Below are 24,995 nucleotides of genomic sequence, written 5' to 3'. Positions count from 1 at the left end.
TGTTTGAATTAATGACGCCAGCTAGCCTGAAGTAAATCTTCTCATTGTTTGAATAGCCCTCTTATGATTTGTTTACATTTACATTTTCACATAGGAAGTATCTTTCTGGATCTAGAAGATCCTCTAAATGGCTATAATCTATAGATGCCTTCTCTACTACATTTTCCCATCAAAACTAGGTTTAAATGAAGCTCCGGGCCACCTTTAGTGGACAAAATCACAGTTATGAAATTTAAGATCTATATCAACTTCCAAAGGGTATAGTAATGAGAAAAGAAAGTGTTACTGTGATGGTGGTTGTTGTTATTGTAAATAATAACTAACATTTACATAGCATTTTGTAGTTTTGAATGTGCTGGCATGCCAATTGCCTTACTAAATGAGACAAATGAGGAAATTCACAGTTCATAATTTCAACTCATGAATGAGATAGTTTAATTTTTTCCTTCTCATTACCAGACCTGAGGAGCATGTCTATCAGGTTCACGTTCATTATCTGTGAGGATTTCAAATGCCGCTGAAACGGGTTACTGAAGTGAAGAAGAATGACGTACTGTCAAGCTGTGGGATTAGAAAATAGAAAATGATTTTGGCAACATTTTAAGTCTCGAGAAATTGCAGGACAGCAATAGATATACTAAAGAAAGAAGGTAGAATACAATTAACCCTTATAAAGCAAATAAATAGCATTAGTGCATTAGAATAATAAATTAAAGTATTTATACCCCTTTAGAAATTGCATGGTAGAGAAACGTGTCTTGAAAGCATTTACATAGATATAAGGATTTGATCTGAGCTCCTTAAGGGAAAGGAGCTCAAGTCAGATACATGATGGAAGAAATCACTTTGTCTACCAATACCAGCTAAAGTTAATTTGGTGCTTCCTGTTAAATAAAGCCCATCGTTATATATTTTCTCCCTCTCTAATTTAAAATATCTGCTATCTCACCGTACAATTAAAATTTATTATATTATTCCAGTATCAATAACTGAGAGATAAATCTTTATGTAACTGGAAAATGCGACATCCTCCTCGAATCTTCCACACCCCCTCCAACCCCAAACCCAGGTGATCGAAGAATGTGAGATGGAGATCTTGGAATTCTGAGATAAGTTCTCAGAATATGCAAAAAGTCTGCTGAATGTGGAGGTAGGGACCAGAGAGAACTGAGTAGCTAAGAAAATGGAGGATTGTTTTCGTTTGCTTTTGCCTCTGAGTGAGGTAAAGAAGGGAAGGAACAGGGAAGAAAAGAGAAAGGGGGCGAACAGCAGCAGAAAGAGGTAAGAAGGAAGTGGAATAGAATGGTGGGAAGCTAACGTGTGAGTCTGGAAATGTCTAAACAGATTTTAAGAAAACGCTATTTCACATTTAGTTTGTTTTGCAGCAGCGTATTTTCCAAGCCCCCAACTTTTAGTGATCTGTTATACACACAAAGGTTTCCCACGTGCTCATCTGAGTATGCGTGCTGTGTGTACAGGATGTCTACAAAATAAGAAAAAGCGACAGTTAGAAACCGACAGATGCATGTATTTTAAAAGAATAATTTAGAACATGAGTAACAGTAAGTATGCCAAAGAAAAACTGCAAAAGTCACAAAGTTAAATATTATGTAATTTAATGCTCTCCGGGTGCTGGCCCCCTACGGAAAAGAGCAGCATTAGACTTCGAGTTTCTAAGGGAAAACCAGATTATCATGACAGGGTAACCCTCCCTGTTGAATACTAGATAAGATTGGCTGATAAGCCAGGGTTAAAATGTTTTGCACTTTCAATACCCTCACCAGAATTTGCCAGAATTTCTCTGCATTCACAAGGGCCAGGGTTTGGGGCTGTGGGCGGGTGGGGGGAGTGCCTGTCTCAGGCTGAGGCAAGTAGGCTGGCTAAGTTTCCAGGATTACTTCCGGCAAACAAGCGTCACTTTTAGTGATTTACTTCAGTGTCGCTGTTGATCCAGACATGGAATCCAGCTTTTTTCTTCCATGTTCTTAAATACAGTGAGGCACTAACTAATAAAAAGTGGCCAGTTCTGAGTAGTCTTTACGTGGTACTTAGAAATGCATTTTCACTAAAAAGGCCTAAAAAAGCCAAATAGATCATTGTTTAATGATAGGATTTCTTCCACTTTGACAGCTGTAGAGTAGAATGAGAATAAAGAGAAGGGAATTTACAAAGCTGAAAACTATTTTATCTATTTATAATACCAACCCCATTGATAGTCAAATAAGTTTTTGATTCTTATCCACATGACTTGTCACTAGATTTCTATCAATAAAGAAAAATATTAGGCCGGGCGCGGTGGCTCACGCCTGTAATCCTAGCACTCTGGGAGGCCGAGGTGGGCGGATCGTTTGAGCTCAGGAGTTCGAGACCAGCCTGAGCAAGAGCGAGACCCCATCTCTACTAAAAATAGAAAGAAATTATATGGACAGCTAAAAATATATATAGAAAAAATTAGCCGGGCATGGTGGTGCATGCCTGTAGTCCCAACTACTCGGGAGGCTGAGACAGGAGGATCCCTTGAGCTCAGGAGTTTGAGGTTGCTGTGAGCTAGGCTGACGCCATGGCACTCACTCTAGCCTGGGCAACAAAGTGAGACTCTGTCTCAAAAAAAAAAAAAAAGAAAAAGAAAAATATTAAACACGTGTTATAGGCCGGGCGAGGTGGCTCACGCCTGTAATCCCAGCACTCTGGGAGGCCGAGGTGGGAGGATTGCTCGAGGTCAGGAGTTCGAGACCAACCTGAGCAAGAGTGAGACCCCGTCTCTACTAAAAAATAGAAAGAAATGATTTGGACAGCTAAAAATATATATATAGAAAAAATTAGCCGGGCATGGTGGCACATGCCTGTAGTCCCAGCTACTCGGGAGGCTGAGGCAGGAGGATCACTTGAGCCCAGGAGTTGGAGGTTGCTGTGAGCTAGGCTGACGCCACGGCACTCTAGCCCGGGTGACAGAGTGAGACTCTGTCTCAAAAAAAAAAAAAAAACATGTATTATAACTTTTTTGTTCTATCCATGGATTTGGGAATCATTACCTGTGAGTTACTCTAAATGTAGATTTTTAAAACAAACAAAAGCCTATGGATAGTCTCTTGACTATTATTTATTTCTAATTTTATTCTGTATCGAGAGGAGTTGGGTTGTAGAGGGAGGACTCCTCTAGCTAGTTCGAAAATAAGAGGACTTTTTCCTGGCTATTAAATGGCTCATAAAATTTTGGGGAATGTTAAAAGAAACTGCCTCATGACTGAACTTTGAGCAATGAGTCCTAAAGTCAGACAGCTTCCAGGGAAGGGTCCTAAAGCCCCACAGTAGAACTGGACCACTCAGGAGTCTGCTGACCCAGAAATTATGGGAACCTGTGGAATCTGGAAGTTGACTGGTAAATAAGAAGCTATTGCTAACAGCTTCTGGCTCCAAAACACACCGCTATTACTACAATAGGCACAAATGAAATGAATGCTTTCTGCTTGGTTCCTCTTCATATATGTCTCTCTTCCAATTCCAGGTGAGGACGGTGCATCTCTTCGGTGCAAATTAAATCATGGAGGGAAACCTCAGGGAGTCTGATAAATGTGGTCTTTACTTTCCAGCTTCTGCACACTTGAAAGAGGATGGAATGCATTTTTGAGTAAGCCACTTCATGCTATTGGCTACATATTCGTCATGATTGTGGCCTCAGGGAGTTAATTCAGTAATATATTCTATTAATTAAAATATTTAGAATAACCAGTATTTATGAATAAAACATGAGAATAAAATTTTAAAATCCTTACTAATATAGGAAAGAATAGCATGCATACTTGTATACCATAGATTTATAGTTCTCAATTAGTACTGCACACCCTCTACAGGGACATCTGAATATATGTGGGGATGTTGTTGGTATCACAATGACTGCTGAATGCTATGAGGAGTTAGGGGACAAGGGCCAGAAATAGTAAATTCTTCAGTAAATGGGACACAAGATAAAATTTACACAATGAAGAATTGTCTCACTGCAAATATAGCACCCCTATTGAGAGCTATTAACATAGGTAATCTCTAAATAATTTCAATAACTCACATTCTCATCAGAAAAATGTACTGAAATAAATCGTCTATTTTGTTTTTTATACTCTTTTAATGGAAGGGCACATACCCAGATGAAAGTTAATATGGAAATAGGTTAAAAAGGAGGAGGAACTAAAGAGATTACTATTTTATGAACAAAAGAAACATTTGACTTTACTATGTAGTGGTTTTCGAAGTATGTTCAGCCAACCAGCAGCATGAGCATCATCTGGGGACTTGTTAGAAATGCAAACTCTCTGGTAGGACATCAGACTTATTGCATCAGGGACTCTGGCTTTGTGCCCAGGTGGTTGTGATATACTTTAAGTTTCGACGCCTGCTGGTTTTGATGTACTTTTAGTGTTGATGACTGCTGGAATAAAAAGCATCAAGGAGTGAGTGTTGTAAAAGTTTGGTGTCATTAGGGAATTCAAGTCTTCATCTGTGAAGAGTGTGTTCAAAGGAAAGGAACATTTTGTATGAAATTAGCCTGCACTGAGAAGATCTTTGGTCCCTCTAATAATTATTCCTCCTAGGCATGCTGGCCAAGGAGATTTGGGGAAGAATAGATTTAAGACATAAGCCACACTAGGGAAATGCAACAGAGTAAATCAGAAATGGAGTGAATTGGTTTTCCATGTCTGCTGTAAAAAAATAATCACAACCTTAAGGGTACAACTTAATTATCTCACAGTTTCTGTAGATCAGAAGTCTAACAATAGGTCTCACCAGGCTAAAATCAAGGTGTCATTAGGGCTACATTCCTTATGGGAGGCTCTGGAGAGGAATCTATTAATACTTGTAAGCTCATTCATGTTTTTAGCCAAATTTATTTCCTTAAGGGTGTAGGACTGAGATCTCCATTTCCCTGCTAGCGTCAGTAGTAAGGCACCCTTGACTCCTAGAGGCCTCTCTCTAGCTCATGAATACAGCCCCCCACAATAAATCCTTCTCACACTCAGAATCTCTGACTTCTCCTGTCTTTCTTCCTACTCTGTCTTCCACTATATCTGTCTGGCTTCACTCACAGGAAGTTCTCTGCTTTTAAAAGATCCTGTGATTAGACTGGGCTGACCTGAATAATCCAGGTTAATCTTCCTAAAGTCCGTAACTTTAATTACATCTGCAAAAATCCCTTTTACCATGTAATATAATATATTCACAGGTTCCAGGGATTAGGGCATGAACGTCTTTGAAGAGCCATGATTTAGCCTATCATATTAAGGTATGAATTAATATATTCATACCTTCACTCACAGCATGAACTGCTTGGCTCTGAACTGTAAAACAATGAAGGCTGTAATTCCTCACTTCAAACATATTATAAGCAGATGAAGGAGTCAGAGAGAGGCACCATATCTTACTTATGAACTCACCAGTAATAGTAATTTCTAAATGTCCTATAAGATTTTTGTTGATATTTAATATTATATTAAATCATAACAAGAATCTCAGGCTCTAGAACTTTAACAGCAAGTATTCACCTCTTGGAAAATGTATCTACTCATTTGGGAGGACGCTTGGTAGAAGTTTAGTCTCCAGGCCAGATAGCAGCAGAGGACAAGGATTCCCAATGATTAAGCCAAAATGGGAGTCCAGATCCTCAAAGGGGACTAGTATCATGAGTGAAACTAGCGAGAACCTGGAAAGAGAGACTCATGTAGGAACATAGTGAAAGAACTCAATCAATTACAGTAGAAAAAAGGATGAGGACACCAGGATTTGGGGGACCCATGCACAGGGATTTCCCTTCTGTGGTTCTGAGTGCTGAGTCTGACTGGTTGCAAGCAGAGTTGGGGAAACAACCTGGGAGGACACTGGTCCTCACTGGGATGCTGAAAACCCTGTGTGTTTAGTAGCAATGGAAGCCTGGATGTCAGTACTTGCCACAGTGGCTCTACAGCAGGAGAGGACTAGTCCTGGGTGCTCTGTCAGGAGGCCATGACCTCACAGGACATGACAGTCCTTGGTTATTCTCTCTCTGTGTGAGTTTGGCAATTCTCTGTCAACCTTAAAGTTTTTCTCCGTATTTTAGATAAAAGGTGTAAAGATGAGTAAAACAGTATGACAGGTGGTAATGAAGACTAAGAATTTAAGGTCTGGGATACAGAAGATATATTTGGAAACTATATTATGTCACCTGGGACAACACCAAAATTGTTGAATTCAGTTTTCTTGTTTGTGGGCTTAAATATATTATATTGACTCATTTTCCTTCCTTTCCTCCTAAAGCATGTTAATAGGGGTTGCATTCAGACTTTTTACAATAATACATTAGAGAAGAAATTATGAGAATAGGAATCTTTAAATGTTTTTAATATTTAGTAAATAGAACAAAGTAAATAGAAGATATATATGCCAAACCCCAGCTCCACCCACAAAATGGGACATTACATAGGCAAACAAATAGAAATTGCCATTGTGTAAGTCCTAGACTCCAAATCTACCTCTCTCATTAAAGTAAAAACACAACAGAAAGAGATAAAAGATTTATCATATTCATATAGGCAAATCTTTACTATTAATATAAAATAAGAGAAATGAGAGAACCAAAGCAGACCTTTTAGGAGAGCCTCTGATTCAGGAAACAGCACCCAGAACCTTCTGAGAAATAAACGTAAAAGAGATCAGGTGATCGGGAAGCCCATAATGTTCTGAGTGTTCGGAGGAATTGCCTTTAAGATTTTTAAAAGTCACAGTTATCAGTTTTGAGGCTTTTTCCCTAACGAATGAGCTTGACTTTTAAAGAGCCACTGGCATGTATGTATATGGTTTATGGCTTCTACTTCAATTTTTTTTTTATTAAAAATGCCCTGGGAAAAGCAGTGAGGAGCTTGTACCAATCTATAATAAATGGACTCGAGTAACCGAAAATCACCCGTCAGTAGGGCATTATCTAACCCTAAAGCTGAGGCTCCAATTCCCTCTGCCTTTGGGGGTCAGATCTCACCTCCAATTGTATTCATGGCTGCCATGCATGATGCAGGGCCAATAATATCTGGCTGTTCTGATGCTCTATTTAATTGTGTATGTTCACATTATGGCTTTATTGCCGGTTGGATTCTGAACCTTTATGATATTATTGGGGAGGGGAGCATAAGATCATAGATAAAAGAGACAGGGTTTTATGCCTGGGTCTTTGCCTCATTCCAGATGTGACCTTGCATAAATTAATCACCTTTCCTCTGATGTAGCTAGAACTGCAACCTGTACTGGTTTGTGGCAAAGCTAACCGTGGGTGATTTCAACATAAAGTGTAGGGTGCATATAATGGGTTGTATTTTCCTGTAAATCTTATCTAGATTAATTTTTGCCTCCTAAGACCACAGAGAAGAGAAACTTCCAAAAATTCTTACAGAGCACTTGTGTTAAAAGTGTAATGTTGCTCTGGAAATGCTAACGAACGATAATAACTATCAGAAAAGAGCTTCATTGAGGGACTAATAGCTCACTGCAGGCAAAACTGAGCACATTCTTTTAGTTGTGCTAATATTATACAGAAGAAATAAGCAAAATTTTTTAAGATGATAATGTTTTATTCAGCAGCCTCACTGGCATTATTCTCCCGGGTCTTCTCATCCGAGATTGCTTCTACTAATTGCTTTAACATTTTCCAACAAGTGCATTTCTCAGCCAAGAATGCCCAGCGTCCAAATTACTGGTGTTTCGGGCAGGTGGGGCACAGCTGCATGAGACATAAAATCACAGCTGGAATCTGCTCTACTTTGTCTAAATCTATATATTTTATCTTAAAGGAGGATTCTTTTTTTTTTTTGTTTTTTTTGTTTTTTTTTTTTTTGAGACAGAGTCTCACTCTGTTGCCCAGGCTAGAGTGAGTGCCGTGGCGTTAGCCTAGCTCACAGCAACCTCAAACTCCTGAGCTCAAGCGATCCTCCTGTCTCAGCCTCCCGAGTAGCTGGGACTACAGGCATGCACCACCATGCCCGGCTAATTTTTTCTATATATATTTTTAACTGTCCATATAACTTCTTTCTATTTTTAGTAGAGATGGGGTCTCACTCTTGCTCAGGCTGGTCTCGAACTCCTGAGCTCAAACGATCCGCCCACCTCGGCCTCCCAGAGTGCTAGGATTACAGGCGTGAGCCACCGCGCCCGGCCTAAGGAGGATTCTTAAACCTGAAAAGATGACCATACTAATGCTTTAGGAAAATTATCCAACATTTCCAACTTTTTCTACCCTTTTAAATGAATACCTAAAAAGTTATACTACAGTCTCACTATTACTAAGGGTTGGTGTTCCTTCTACAATGTACAAATTACAGGAATTTTACTTTTTTTAAAATTTATTTTAATTAGTTTATTTGATCACCCATCATAGACAATCTACCATTTGATAAACCTGAATGCTGTAATAGTGGCAAAGTAAGGTTATATGTTTCCACGTATTGTCTCTAATACAGCAAAGCCATGCCTGAATAACGTTTATTCTCAAAGGGGGGGTGAAAATTATTTAAAAAGCACATTTAATAAAAATAGTGTATAACTTTACTTCTTTTAGATTCATAAGAAAATTATACATACAAATAATAAATCAATTAAGCTATTTTATTAAGTAGTAACCTGATTTACAATAATTTTTTTGCCAAAAACACTTGGCTCGAGACTTATTCAAAAATCCCATTTTCCCAGGAGTTAAAGCAAAGGATCCAGACAGGCATGTTGATTTTATTTAGTTTTCAGACAGAGAAAAGTATTTATGAAAAGGAATTTAAGGAAAAGTTCTTTCTCTTGGCATTTGTCAGTTTCTTTGTTTATTCCAACTTGTTCTCTCTCCTTACTGGGGCTCTTTCTTTCACTGTCCTATTTTTCTACCAGAAAAGGCTCATGGAAAGGATAATTAACATTTTCAAGTGGATATAAAGCATTGGTTTCCTATTATATAAATAAAGGCATTCTAGTTCTAAAATTCTGTAAGTAAATGCTGTTATGTTTAATTCTACTCAATTCGAAGGCAGGAATAGAAAGAAAGGCCTTAACATGTTATTGAAGATCGTTGCTGCCAATAATCTATGGAAGAGATAAAATACTGTTTAAAATTTTTTAAAAGCAAATTTAGATATTTTAAAATATTAATGAGCACCCTTTACATGGTGCAGCCAATGAAAGTTTGTGAATCTGCTATTTACTCAATCTTCTCACTACCTTTCTATTACACATGATATACACATCTAGCGTTACTTGCCATTGCACTAACACTGATGAGAGGTGTCGGTTATTTACAATTAAACTCTTTCTTCATTATAAAAGGCAAAGGTCCATCTCTCAATCTTTCCCTCTCTCTGTGTGTCTCTCTTTCTCTGCCTCTTAAATGACATTCGTCTTTTGCTTAATGGATTTCCTTGGAATATATCACTGTCATGGCTGGATGTTTGTGTTCCCCCAAAATTAAAATGTTGAAGCCCTAACTTCCCATGTTCTGTTATTTCAAGATGGTATGTTTGAGAAGTAATTAGGGTTAAATAAAGTCATAAGGGTGGGGCCCTTATGATAGGATTAGTGCACTTAGAAGCAGCACTAGAGAGCTTGTACAAAAGGCAGCAGTCTACAAGCCACGCTCTCACCAGGCCTGAGCATCATGGCACCCTGATCTTAGACTTCCCAGCCTACAAAACTGAGAAAATAAATTTCTTTTATTTAAGCCATACAGTCTATGGTATTGAGCTGACAAATACAATCACGACGTCCATTAAATACATGTGACAAGAACATACTAAATCGAAGCAGCTTTCTTTACCAAACCTCCCTGGCTAAAGTCACAATTCAATAACTCAGTGATTTCATTTTTCTGTGAATTTACTTAGCTATAATATTTTAACATGAGACAATGGTGTCTTGCAAATATTGCCAATTGTTTTAATAAAAAATATTCAGAAAGATGCAGACTCTTGCAAATGTATTCTAAAAAGTAGAAAAGGGAAAAATTTCTAAAGAAGTTGGTGGTAAGAAAATCTAGAACTGGAAATTTGCTTCTTGTTTCTAGACTATAAAAGATACCATGCAAAACTCTGCTTTTTCTTTTTTTAAAAAAAAAACTATGCCTGTATTCTTTTTATTAGTGCTATAAAACTGTTCATTACTTTGCAAATTGACTATACTGTTCATTACTAAGTGAAATAATAAATAGAAACAATGAAAAGAACAAGTTGCCTAATAAGGATAATTTATTTGCATCTAGAGAATTTATTATGCTTTCAAGCATTGCTATTCTTGTTGAGCAGCATTTACCTCCTTGTAGCTGAGACAAGCTTACAATTTTTTAATTAGAGGAAACTAGCAATTTTACCATTTCAGCTAGATTATAATATTTAATCTTGTTTTTTCTGCCACAAAGCTCTAGCTCCTAGTCTGTTATATCTATCATTGGAATGGTCATGTAATGGGCAAAAAATAAACATGTTTTCATATATGTGCAACTCTGTGTAAATTTTTTTTTACAGTGTTGCAATGAATCTCATGTTAGCGTCTAAAAGAAATTTAACTAGGCTAGTTGAATACACAGAGCAGATTAGGATGGACCTCATTTATTTAACATAGGCATGAAAAATTGAAAATGTCTTTTAAATTACCCAATACAGAACGAAAGAACATATTACTAGGAAATTTTTAATATGATATATAACCCATTGACATTTTAGTTAATATTAAGTCTGTATGTCATAGATAGGCACATCATAAATGAACACAGGTTAAAATAGAATGTTGGCTATTAGCAAATGCTATGAAAAATAAATACCAGTTTATTAATTATAATTCAATGTAAATAATTTAATTCTAAAACCTAAATATGTTTGATTTATTAAACTACATGTTTTCATAGAAAACCTTTTATCAAGTCTGTGTCCCAATAAACATGCAATTTCTCAATAATTTGATCATGAGAAATACAAAAATTTTCTTTTGTTAATATTATTGCTTCTAATATAGCATGATTTAATAAATACAGAGATAAAATAATTGCTATTGTCTTGGCCTTCATTAAAGGTAAAATTACAGCAAAATTTAGACTTCTGAAAAAGGAAGAGCTGTAAATTGATGGAATTCTGGATTATGAGAAATAATTTAAAGGATTACAGTTTTATTATGTTCACATAGATATCAAAAGTAGGTTAACAAAGTGATATCAAATAAATGACCTGAGAAGAACTGACAATAGATAAAAGAGAATGATTTATACAGTTTCTGATTTATCATTGCTTATTAATTATTAATGCTATCTTTAGATTTTATTCTCTTAACTAGTTTAGACACGCTCCTTGCAAACACTATTATCAAGGCTTAATTTTTTTAAGCTATCTGTATAGCCAGGGGTTAGAAAGTTCTAAGGGAAGAAAATGAGACTCTTTAAATTCCACCCTCAAAACCAGCTTCTTCTGACAGCATAAATGAGAACATGTTATTCTTGTTTTCCCTAGGAATAAAAGAAATTTTCTGGTAACTGATGTAGGAGCTTACAAGGCATATATATACTTGATATAAGTAAAAGCTATAATCCAGATAATATGTACAATTTCCAGTAAAGACCTAGGAAACTTATTGTGGCTAATCTAAATATTGCCTAGAATATATAAATGACATTTAACTTAACACCATGCTTTGTAATCTTTTTTTTAAATTTTGAGATTGACACAAGGAGATCTATACAAGGCTTAACACTGTCTAGTACCTATTTTCTCCCTAAGACTTAAGTAAAAGGTGCATTCATTCATTAGTTTAATAAAAATGTAATGAAAGCCGACTTTGTGTCAGGCACTAAGCTAAGTGCTGAGTATACAATTCAAAATAGACACAGTCCTCATCCTCGTGGTACATAGACTTAAATAGAAAAGCTGGATACTAAACAACTTACAATGCAAATAACTCATCACAATTGTTGCAATGCTATGAAAGAAAAAATAAAGAATGAGAAAAATGTTGGGGAAATGATTGACAGAGTGGGCAGAACCGGTTCCTGGAGGACTTTGCCATGATCTTGACCCTTTACCCAATTTATGGCCACACTTCATACCACCACTAACTGGTGCCTCTCCTCTCTGTCCAGATTTCTTCCTTCTTCCTAAACTTCACCCAAGTTCTTATTCGAACCCTGAACCTCTCTCTTGCCTGGCATATTGCCATGGCCTCCAAACTGCCCTTCCATTTTCCACTTTTTATCCTTATACCATCTGTTCTTCACACAACAGCCAGGTCACCTTAGTTCCTTGATTAAAATCCCTGAGGAGCTTTCTGTTAAATTCTGAGTCAATCTTTGTCTCAAACAATTTTCAACAAATGTTATCTTTGCTTGTCTTGGTTTGTTTTATGCTGGCCTTTGAAAATTCACAATAGTTTAAAAACTATGAAAGGGTATTATGTATGGGACAAATTATTATTATATGCTTGTCTTTTTGAAAAAAGCTCTCAAATGAACAATATTTTTAAAGAAAACAGCAAAAGAAAAAAGAAAGTTTATTTTAAGCCAGAAAAAAATAAACACTTTATATGAACCACCTGGTTAAACAACAGCTGTAACAATAGCAGGGAAATAAAAGTAAAAACTTTGTTCTATTGAACTTCACATTCTATTATTCCAAGTTAGTATTTGCGCTGACGCCCTGAAGTACAGACCTCTGAGCTCCTGGTTTGAGAGAAGGTACCCTCAGCACTTCACAGATCCATGGTGAGGTGCTCATTCAATGATAAGAAGTGAACACATCTATTCCACCTTCTTGTTTCATAAAAGAAGACAAACTATCTCTTTGCTGTGACTTGAACTGTGAAAGGGAATCTCATTTGCTTAAATATATCTCTCTCAAGAACAAACTAAATGCCAGAATACCAAAAAGTAGAGAAAAAGGATGCATTCATTGGATTTCTGAAGATTTTGTTTTATTATTAAGAGTCATTGGTTAATATAGAGATGTCTTTTAGGAAATAAAATACCTTAATCTTCCATCATCCAGTGTGTGTGTGTGTGTGTGTGTGTGTGTGTGTGTTGTTACAATTCTGCATTCTGTAAAAATGATACACATGTTCAATATCTGAAGGAGAGAGTACCTGGAAGGAGGATAAGGAATATAGTTTCTATAAGTTGAGGATCTTACAGAATCTTAATGAGGTGGTCATTAGAGGTACACATTTCCTGCCCTCCACTTCCTGGACACCCTGTAGAGTTGCATTTCTTGTGCCCCTAATAGTTGGGCAAACCCAATGATCAGTTCTAGCCAAAGAATGTGAATGAAAATAATGCATGCCACTGTTGTTCCATGAAAGGCCCTCTGTTGTCCTTTTTCCCTCTGACATGGTCATGTGATGTCCAGCAGGTGGCTGCTCTGACTCTGCTCTGGGTCTCCCAGATCATTCTCCAAGGACATACACCTTGGAAGAAAAATAAACCTTTTTGGTTTAAGCCATTATGATTTTGAGTTTATTATGCAAAATAACCTAGCCCAACCTTATTAATATATCTAATCACACTTTAATAATTTCACAATCTTGCTTAGGGCCTGACTTATCTATAAGCCATGAATATTTAGTCAAACTGTGTATGTTTTATTTCATATGGAAATATAAAATGATGAAGCCACTTTATACACGTATATTCCTTAATAATTTTCAAAATATTTTACATGAATTATCTGATTTATTTTATAAAACAAGCTTCCTAGAAAACCTGAGTACATTTTATTACTATCACTGTTGATGACCAAGTAATCAAGGTTAAGAATGGTCAAGTAGTTTGTTATTTAGTAGTTGAGCCAAGACTTAAATACTCGGGTGTATGATAATTTGTTCTTCATTTCCCTCTACCACTCTTCTTTTCCCAAATCATCATAGACATTCTGAATACTCAAAAGGTCTAAGCCGTGTGCAATGAGAAAGTTAACAGGCCACTCCTATAATGGGAAGTAACAGAAACTAAAAGAGAAATGTCCTCCATCAGAATGAAACCCATGACCACGGAGGACCTTAATTACAGAGCTTTGCTAAGAGAGCCAGGATCCCTACACGTATTAAAGATACATAGCCATTGATTTTGTGCAAGAGAAAACTAGTAACAAATTATGCATATGTTTAATAACCTTTTATCAAAGAATTATGGAAAAACCATCAATAATGTTAGATATTCACCAAAAAATAGTGCTATATATTTTCTTGAAATTAAGAATATGGAAACCAGTGTACTGCAATGAAATCGAGGTACCTGGTTTTATAATTTTTATTGGGAGTCATTGAAATAACTAATATTTATAAACATTCTCTATATTTCTGGGAATCTTAAGAGGATTCTTGGAAAATAGTAAATAATTCTTGAACACTAGTAAATAATTGCCAAATAGAATGCAGGTGGGATGAAGAAAGCAATAGGAAGAATTACAAAAGCACAATATAAGTATTTATTATTAAAAAGATTAAAAGAGGCAAAAGCATAAATATAATGAACTCCTGGGCATCCCTTAACATTTAAACTACTATCGATACTGTGTAAATTTTGCTTACATAAATGCTTAACACTTGGTGTTCTTAGGAAATGCTTCCTGGATTTGAAGAAAAATCTTCTATCTTTTGTCTTAAGAAGGAATCTGTCAAATGTTCTTAGAAATGCAGTGGCACTTCTGCAAGCAAACCTCCCCCATCTTCACATCTAGCCAAGTGTGAATCACAGAGCCTGCAAGTGTGACTTCCATCACAGTGGAAATAAGGAATAAATGAGGCTATTAAATGTAAACTCTCTTAAATGAACCACTTCAACATTCTCCTCTTCAAAGACAATCTTAGTTTTTGACACAGCCAAGCTTATTTTTATAAATGGCATTTCTTTGGGCTACCTCAATTTTAATATCAATTTAAGATTCAAGATAAACTAGTATCTCATTTGTCGTATTTTCGTAGTAAATATGAATTATGCACATGGACTATTTAAATATTGGTGTTTCTTCACAGAATTTAGAGTACAGTCTTGTACACAAAAGTTGCTCAAAAGCCTCTTTGATATAATTGTTCCATGCCATCAATTACCTAGGTATGTATGTATACAGAATAAGAAAATTTTCCATCTGAAGGGATTTAGAAATATTTTATTAATGTTAGAAACCTATACTCTTGAAATCAAGGAAAAGTTCTAGCCCTATGTCTGCACCTGTTCCTTTATGGATCAGAAAAGAAATAACTAATACTTTCAGGTTTCAGGAGATAAAGAATAGGATTTTCCCCATGTCAGCAGGAATAAGCTGTAAGAATCTGTAACTCTTATATTAGCTCTTTGTTCTGTTTCCCAGCTATTAAGGGCCCCTTCAGCACATCTGATTAGTTATATTTTTTAAAAGTCAGGCAATTTACACCTGTGATATCATAAATCCCTTGAGGCTAATGGGCCTGAAGTCCTTGGGATATTAAGGATTCTCTAGGGTAGGGGTCCCTAAACTATCATGAGTTGTGTAATTATTTCATTATATATTACAATGTAATAATAATAGAAATAAAGTGCACAATAAATGTAATGCACTTCAATCATCCTGAAACCATCCTCCCCCACCCCAGTCCATGGAAAAATTGTCTTCCATGAAAACAGTCCCTATTTCCCAAAAGGTTGGGGACCGCTGCTCTAGGATATGGGTAGGAAGGGGATTGAATGCAATCTGTATGGCCATAATTCAACACAGTTGCACTTTTTAGCAATGCTTAGGGTTTATGTGAGTGTTCCATTGAGGGGAATAGGTTCTCAAGTACATACATCAGTGAGAACTGGAGGCTCGTAGGGTGTGATTACAAAAGACAAAATTTCTGAAAGCTTTGCTTTGGCTAAATTTTCAGCCAACCTGAGTAGAGTTTTTATTTTATCCCATGAAAACAATTGGTGACCACCAATGGGAAAAGAGTCTTTGTGAGTATTAGCACATAGGCCATACAGAGATGTTTAAAGAAATGATCTTATGTACACCCATGTCCAATAAGAAGGCTAGTTTATGTCACAGTGTCAACAGTTGAGGAGGAAATCCGGAAGAAGACTGTGGCATGGGACTGATAGAGAGTATTAGAACACTGAGTAAAAAGAAAGTGTCTCTGTGAGTTAAAAAAAAAAAAAAAAATCTAGTTGATTCAAGTAACGGAATACCCTCATTCTTTTTAATTTAATGGCTCTAACGCATTTATTTCCATGGTTTACCAGTGTGTTGAAGAATGCTGAAGAGAACATAAAAATCACAACAAATATTTCAGAAGTTGTTGTTATGTTTCACAGACATGCAGAGAAGGAATTTGAAATAACAACTAGTTTCTCAAACTTTTAATTTATCCTTCTTCCTAGGAGGTGATTAACACCTTAAGTATAGCAATAAAATACGGATAGAATAAAAAGGTAGATTCTTAGTTTTTATTCTTCTCACAGTAGATGCGGGTTTTGTTTTCCTTTGTTTATAGAGTTATTAAAAGCAATAAAATATCATCAGCATCCATTGTGTTCATCACTGGCAAAGCTACCATAAACTTTACCTTAATTAAAAAGCAGTTGCTCGATTTTCTATGTCAGTGAACAAAAACGCCCAGATAATGAAATTTATGTTTAATCTATCCTTCTAGATTATATGGTATCTCAGTCATAAGGGAAGCAAAGAGCGGTGGATAAGGAATAAGAAGATCTGGGTTTCAATTCTTTTCTGCCACTTCCCCTATTACTGGGACCTTGGGCAATGTAGAATCAAGGCTCTTTGCCCGCAGTGTCAGAATAAAGGTCTTTTCTGGTTCTATGAACTACTAAGATGCTAACCAAGTGACTATGAATATTTTAACCTATGCCATGGAAGAGAAATGACAGGAAGTTATGGGTCCTTATACAGGAAGATGTAACAGACAGCAGGGTTAAAAAGAGACATGCTTGTATGTGTTACATCCCACGTAGATGAAGACATGGGCTTAAAAATTCCACCCTCTCTTTCTTTACTCATTTAGAATTTGAACTTATCCCTGAATCGTGTGGTTTCAGAGCCAGTTACTTGAAAGAAATTACAGAAACGGCAAATCTTTGAGACCCAGATTATCTAGTTACGTAGCATCTTTTAGAGTTTTGGAGTGAGGAGAAGTGAAGCATTTTGTATGCTACCACTTAGGTTCACCCTCATAGAGGTATAACTCTTCCTCCTGGGAAGTAATTTGGCATCTAGAGTTAGGAGAAAAGGAATATGAAGTTTATTTGTGTTCCGTTTACTATAGGGAGGACAAGGATTTTTCGATGCAAAGTGATGTTGTTCATGTGCCCCTTCCCTGCTGTCCTCCCCTTGTAATAATCCCAACCTGCTCAGATCGTCAAGAAAATAAAGCTACGATTTGGATTGAAAAGTTTGGAGAATGCCAGACAACTGTAATTTTTCAGAATAACTGTTACTTCTGTATACAACTCTTTCTCCTTTGAGAAAGGAATGAAATAATTTTGGTTCCTTGTGTCTTTATTGCATTGATGATCACATCTTGGACAAAGATCTTGAGACCAAGAAATGAAACGAATGAAAATAAGGTACCAGAATTGACATTTAGAGCCATAGGAATACATTTTTCTTTGTTTTTTTTTTTTTTTTTTTTTGAAAAGGCAAATTTTTTTTGATGCTCAGCGACATTGATCAGTCTGAGTTATAACCATTTTATTTATAATTAGATGAACTAACATCTATTCAGTATTTGTGTCAAGAAACAGTAGCTTCATTAAATCCTCATAACAACTCTATGAAGCAGTTATTACCACTACCCCTGATTTTTGAAATGAAGAAATGGAGAAAGGTTAAATCACTCATCAAAGGTCACAGAGTTAAAATATGCTGTAGGGAGGTGGGTAGGACAAAAATCTCTATCAGATGCCAATGCCTCCCACAATTTCATACCAATCTGCTTCCTATCAAGCTGCCTTCCAGGAGTTGATACAAAATTTTTAACATCATGTTTCATGTTTACTTATCCCCACATTTATATTGATATTTGAAAATAAAAAAATACCCATTATACCCATTCTGCCAATGGGTATAACTGTTAGGATAATAGAAGTTATGGTGAGGCACTCGCAGCATAATCACAAATAAGATTGACCCAAGAAGAGTTCAATTCAGAAAATTCAAATAAAACTGCTATATTAGCCATCTGCATTCTTGAAAAATCAAGATGGCATTCTTAAAAGTGTGAGTTTATGTTATAAAGACAGATCTGAGGATCACCGCAGAGACGATACCGTTTGTGTGCATCATCTGCCACACGGAGACGTAAATGGTTGATCCTATTTGGAGAAAGATTGTGGGAACAGAATAGGGGTGCTAAAGCCATGGGAGCAAAAGAAATAGACAATCTCAAAAACAAACCTCAGCATAGCATCTACTCACTGCCCTGGGAGGAATGAATCTTTGCTAAGCGGATTCAAGTGTGAGGGTTTTCTTGGCAAGTATCTCTCTCTCATAAATGAAAACAACTCAAGCTACCTTAGTTAAAAGTCACTTAAGACAAACTGATTTATTCAGATGCCAAGCTCACTGCTGTGGTTGGCCAATTTAAGTATTCTGGTCAGCTTGATGGCTATAAAGTAGTGGATTAATGCCCTGGTTTACATACCAATCTCTGTATGCTAGTGAATATAGGTCTATTTCTATAAATTAGAGAAAGAGAGTTCTTCTTTCTCGTTCTGCAGGTCAAATCCTCAATATGGCAAACCCACCAGAGTTAAAGGCTAATTTCTGGGAACTTCTTGAACTTCCAGGCACCTATCTCCACAGTACCCTTCTTTCACCAGATTTTTCACATTTTTTAAAGATTTCTATAATTTGCACATGTCTTGATAGCTATATTATTGGTACAAAGTAACCATTTGGTAGAAGTTGCTTGCTAACATATTTTGAGCCCTTAACTCTTCCTTAAATCATCTATTCATTTGTTTTAAGAGCTTCTCTCTTAACATCCTCTAATCTCACCTGCCTGAGGCATGTAGTAACTAGGAAGAAAAGAATTCTGCAAAATTTTTGTTTACATATATTTCTAAGTAGGATGTATGCGCAGTGTGACGCAGAACAGAAAAAAAGATTTAGTGAATTTGAGACTTTCAAACTCACTTTATAATTCTGTTCATATTAATGATCATGACTCTTTACACTCTAGCCTGGGGAACAGAGTGAGACTCTGTCTCAAAAAAAAAAAAAAAAAAATGGTATGGTAGAAATATAAGTTTGGTAACTACTATCTTTGAATGATGTAAAAACTCTAGGTATTGGGAGAAGCAGGACTCTGTTTAATTTACTTGTGTTTCTCCACACTGGAATTTACTCTTGTCTTATACACTAGCAATCTCTGTAGAGGAAGCTAAGCAAAGGCTTTGCAAACTGAAACCTACCTGGACAGGACTGAGAGCAGGGATCTTTGAGCACTCATGTCTTGTAGCTTTACTCTCCTGGTATACAGTTGTCTCCTCCTGCTGGCCTCTGCCACCCTCCCTTTCTCCATCCACTCCCCTCTCTTATGTGAGCCACAGATGGAAAAGGCATGGCTCACTAATGCTCTGCTCTCACTAGCTCATGTCTGCCACATTCAAAGGGACCCTTAGTTCTACCCTGCTAACAATGTGCTTCGTTTAAAGACTCCTGTGACTGGCGGTAGCCCACGGCTTCATCTCCCATTCCCCATAACCCTATTCCCTAGTTGTTGCTCAGTATTCAGTTAGGCAGTTCAACATAAATGTCAGTGTGCTCCTACAGGTACAGAATATGTTACGCCATTCCACAGTAAATGAGCCCCGGCTGTCCATTGGTAGCTATTTCCTTTTACCGAAGTGAAAAATAATACACACATATATACATGCAAAACTGTACCCTTGTGAAACCTCTGAAGGAAATACAAAGAGGAAGAGACATGAGAGTATTTCCAGAAGAGGCACTTGACGAAGAAGCAGAAGTATCAGCTCTACACAGTAAAATACTCAGGAGGAAGGAGGGTGGCTTATTTCAGAATCCTTCAAGCCATGGAATCCTCAATTAGTTGGTGATCAGTACAGAAATGACTAGAAATGCACTTGAGTTTGACTAAAATAGATTGCCTGAGAGAATCTGGAAGTTGAGAAGTTTCCTGCTAGGTAACACATCACAAGGCCCCTTGGACTTGGCCTGGCTTATTCGAGTCCATTGTAATCAGTAATTCTGTATTTTTTTTTTTTAAAAAAAGATGTCATTTGTCAAGTTACAAGTATTGGTCAAACCAAAGGCACACAAAAACTATTTATCAAAAGAAAACAGTTTTTGAATTTTCCTATCAGACGTCAAAACACAATTTACTAGAACACATTGAAGAACACAAGTATCTTAAAACATTTCTACCTTTTTTCAAGTTTAGCTATGTTATTGGACTTGTCATCACATTGGCTTTTTTTTTTTTTTTCACATTTCTGTCAGATGACTTCTCCTGCATGTCTCAAGAAGCCAGGTGACAACCAAAGAATAAAGAAGTGAGGGTGTTTGAAAGATAATCTAGACGTATTTTAACTCTTGAGTGGCTCTGTAACAGCAAAAGCAGAACAAAACAAAGAAGCATGCCGAATGTATAAAATGGTTTTAAAGTATCTTTTTTTCAATGATTTCATTTTAATCTCCTAACCCTGCAAGATTTTATTATTTTATTGTGCACAGGAAAAAACTAGACAAGAAAATAAAGAGGTTTGGCCACTGCCACAGCCCGCTCAGTAGATGAACAGACAAAGCCTAGAGAGAAACCAAATGTCTTGCAAGATACTAAGTCCTTTTTGTCTCCTCTTCTCTCCCTTGGATATAGAAAACCTGCAATTCCGGTAGCTGATCATAAAAGTGAAGAAGATAAGTTAATACAAGATGTTTTCTCAGTAAATAGAACTGTGTGCTCACATCACTAAAGATGAGGCTTTTCACAAAGAATGAAAGGTCTAAGTCTCTTAATGCCATCCGGAGGTTCAGATTAATTACCCTTTCAGTCAAGGTCACTGACAGTGTAAAGAATTTTCAGGCCCCCTAGAGCCAAGTGTTATCTTTCTCATACAGCAGCCATGGATGCTTAAGTAAATCAATACATGGCAATTAGCAGGTAATAGGCATGATTTTTAAGTAGAAATAAGATGTGATGATCTTGCTGTAGTACACATATGGCTAGCCATGAGTGAACCACTGCTGCTATCTTGCTGTTGTAATAAAATATCCATTTCAACATAGAGAGTAAAAGGGTTATCAAAAATAAAAAAAAAAAATCTGTACATGAAATTTCCAAATTCTGCTGGTTTTAAAAAATTATTTAAGGGGCATTTTATATATTCTTGGAACAGCATGCCTCTAGACAATGAGGATTTTCTAATAGTGTATTTTTTTTTATAATAGATTTCATTTTTTTAAGAAAAGTCTTCAGTTCACAGAAAGTACAGAGCTCCCATATGCTCTCTCCCTACACACACACACATACACACACACAGTTTCCCTACTATTAACATCTTGCATTAGTGCAGTATGCTTGTTACATTTGATGAATCAAAACTGATATGCTATTATTAACTAAAGTCCATGGTTTACATCAGGGTTCATTCTGTATTGTACAGTTTTATGAGTTTAGACAAATGCATAATGCCATACACCTGCCATTACACTGTCATTACAGAGAATACTTACACTGCCCTAAAAACTCCCTTTTGCCTCCACCCTAAATAAGTAATTCTATGATGTTGCATTTTTATGTATGAAACTCCGATGTGATTGTATTTTTGACCATAAAATTCTACTTTATGGGTATTTCAAGATTGATTTAGGAGCTAGAATAGCATGATTCTTCTTCTTAGAACACATTTAGCATTCGTTCATTATTCATCAATTTTATTAATTTTTTGTGGGTACCACTGTAACCAAGTAAGGATTTAAGACCTTATTCTTAACATTAAAAACGTGTAATTTAATTTAAATGAATAAATGAATGGATAAAAAGTTAAACACAAGGAATCACATGGCAGGCTGGAAGGCAGTAGGATTAAGTGCTCGATGAGTGACGCCATTGAAACTGGGGACGTGCTCCATGGTGCTTCATACACGAGGGCATAAGGTTAAGAGAAAGGCTAAGTGGATTAGGAGGGTTTTGGGAAGGAGTGGGATACAGGCAGGGTAAGAAAAGGAAGAACATTCGAGGCAGGTGGAAGAGCTGGTCAAGCACTCTAGGCAGGGGGAGTTTGTACGCTCAGCCTCTGTGCTCCTCTTGGAGCACAGGTAGTTTCTGAGGCTATGTTTGGTCCCATCTGCCCACATCGCTCACTGGGAACTTTAAGAACCTGGCAAAATAACATAAGGAGATGGTTAAAAGTCTGTATTGTGATCCCAGGACACAAGCTGCTTGTGTTCTGCCCCTTTATAAAATTACACTTCATGTGAGTGAGAGAAAGAGAGCCCCAAAGTTTGGCATTCGTCATCGTGCTGGGGCAGAGATTGTAGCTGTCTTTGCAGTGAAGTTGGAATAGAGTAGCAGAGACTGGGGAGAGATGACTATACACGTACTGTGTTTGCCTGAATCAGATGGAAAATGCTCATAGTTACTTAATGATTTCACTTACACTCAAAAATATAGTCTTCAGTATCTATCCCATTGCCTGGTCCTAGTTGGACAAAGGAAAAATCAATCGTCCAAAATTCTCTATGTCAACTTGTAGGAAATATTACAAATTATTACCATTTCTGAAATTCTTTGTATCTAAATCGAGATATCACAAACATAAAACATTTGTGGATGACCAGGTATCATAGAATCATTAAACCACGGAACATTAGAAAATAAGTAGAAAAGTACGTTAGTCTTGTTCCCTTTACCTACACATACAATTTGTTCTCTATCAGAGCACGTTCAAATAATTTTTTCAGAAATATAAGCATTCAGTATCAAATATTTACAAAATGTTAGTAACTAGGGATTAATTGAGTTCTACTGACATTACCACAGAAACTCAAAATCAGGTCAACCAAAAAAATTTAGTCATTATCACAATCCCTTTTTTTTTTTTTTTTTTTTTACATCTGATTAGAATATGACCAGGTCATAGACACTCAGGTATTTTTCAGCAAATACTATTTAAACATTTTGATCTGTGAAAATGCAAGATAAGCTCTTTTCTTTAATGTATTTTGATTTCTTTGAAGTGTTCATTTCTTAGGTAGAATACATTTCCTGGAAATACTTTTAAACCGTTCTTGAGGTAGAGTCCTTTGTTTTTCTATGGGGTGAGGACGTTGATTTATAGTCGTTTTCACACTGTCTCTTTAAATTTTTATATTCTCAACCTGCAAAGAATGAACTTTCAGCAAAAGCAAGTATGTCAGTAGGAAAACTCACAGTGATTGTTCTCTGCTGGAAGGATTAAATAAATGTAGACTTCCAAGCAGGCTTAGGCAGTGAACTGTAAAAGACAAGGAGAATGTGAGGGTAAAAAAATCTATCTTCCATCACCAACTGATTGTGTTGCCAATGGCATACTCTGGAGTAGCAATGAGATTAGCTTTCCCTTTCTCTGCCTCTCCAGTAGCTGAGAGTTGAAGGCTTCTGCACCAACACCTACTGACAAATAAAGGCACTGCTTACTGTTAGTAACAGGATAAGGCATGTAACCTAAGAGGCTGGCCACTGCCTGTTAGCTCTTCTAACTTGAGGGTTCCTTATAACTTGTAATACCTGCCTTGCGGGTTTCTCACTGAAAATCTAACAAGAGAATATTTATAGAATATTTATAGAAGTATTTTGTAAACACTATATAAATGTCAGTATGCATAACATTCTCCCAGGAAGTACATATATACATACACTGTAATCTAAATCAATTTTTTGATTTAGACATATATATACACATACATACCTACAGTGTAATGTAAATCAATTTTTTCTATTCACAGCAAAATCATTTTTAAGAACTGTTGTCTAATAATAAATAATTCTGTGAACCCATATTGTGCTTGTCCTCTTATGTCCTCTGAAAACATTTTATAATCAAATAAAATTAAAATTTGTCTTTAACACCCCAGTTCTTTAACTGAACTAAGCTCTTTAATAGGTTTATGCCTCATTCGTTTCTTAAAATAATCAAGAGACATAGGTATCATTATTTTAATTAACAAATGAGAAAACGAAATGCCAGAGGCTTTCTTTGAATTCTTAAAAATCATATTCCTGATTCAGACATGAGAGGAGAAACACAAAATGAAGGATACACACCTTTAGATTTATGATAGCTGAAATCATAAGCTGATGGTTGAGACAGGCATAAGAATTTAATTGACAGGTAGGTGTTTGTACCCTCATCTGTAGATGAGGAAATTGAAGGTAGGGCGTTACAGTAATTTGACCAAGTTGAAGATGAGAACAAAGACTTGCAATCAGATACGCTTGAGCTAGAGTTTGTGATATTTCCATTCATTTGTTTTTCGAAAATATTTCTAGAGCACCCTCTAAGATATAGAATTCCTGAACAAATTCCCATAGCTACTGCTACCATGAAGTTTACAGCTGAGGGAGAAACAGAAAATCTTGTAATCAAACAAGGAAATGAAACTGACTTATCATTCCAGTTTCAGCAAAATCCTTCTCTGGAGTAGCACCCTCTTCTCAATAGTCTGCATCACAACACCCTATTGTACTTTCCTCGTGGCACTTATTTTTTTGTTGAATTGCTTTTTTATATATTTATTACATATATTTCCACTAGAACAGAAGCCCCTGAGAGCAGGAATCTTATGTAATTGACAGTTGCTCCTCAGGGCCTGGAATTAGGTCTGTTTGTCCCATAATTTAATTACTCGTTAAATGTTTGTTGAAGGAAGAGAAGGAGGAAGAAGGACTCCTGAGGGGAAGTACAGAGTGCTATGAGAATGTATTTTACCTGATATGAGAAATTGGAGGTATTGGAAGAAGATTTGAATTGCACATCTGAAGAATGGATGAGGTTCTAA

Source organism: Eulemur rufifrons, chromosome 13, assembly GCF_041146395.1.
Source record: "Eulemur rufifrons isolate Redbay chromosome 13, OSU_ERuf_1, whole genome shotgun sequence".
NCBI classification, from domain to species: domain Eukaryota; kingdom Metazoa; phylum Chordata; class Mammalia; order Primates; family Lemuridae; genus Eulemur; species Eulemur rufifrons.
This window is presented reverse-complemented; position numbering follows the sequence as displayed.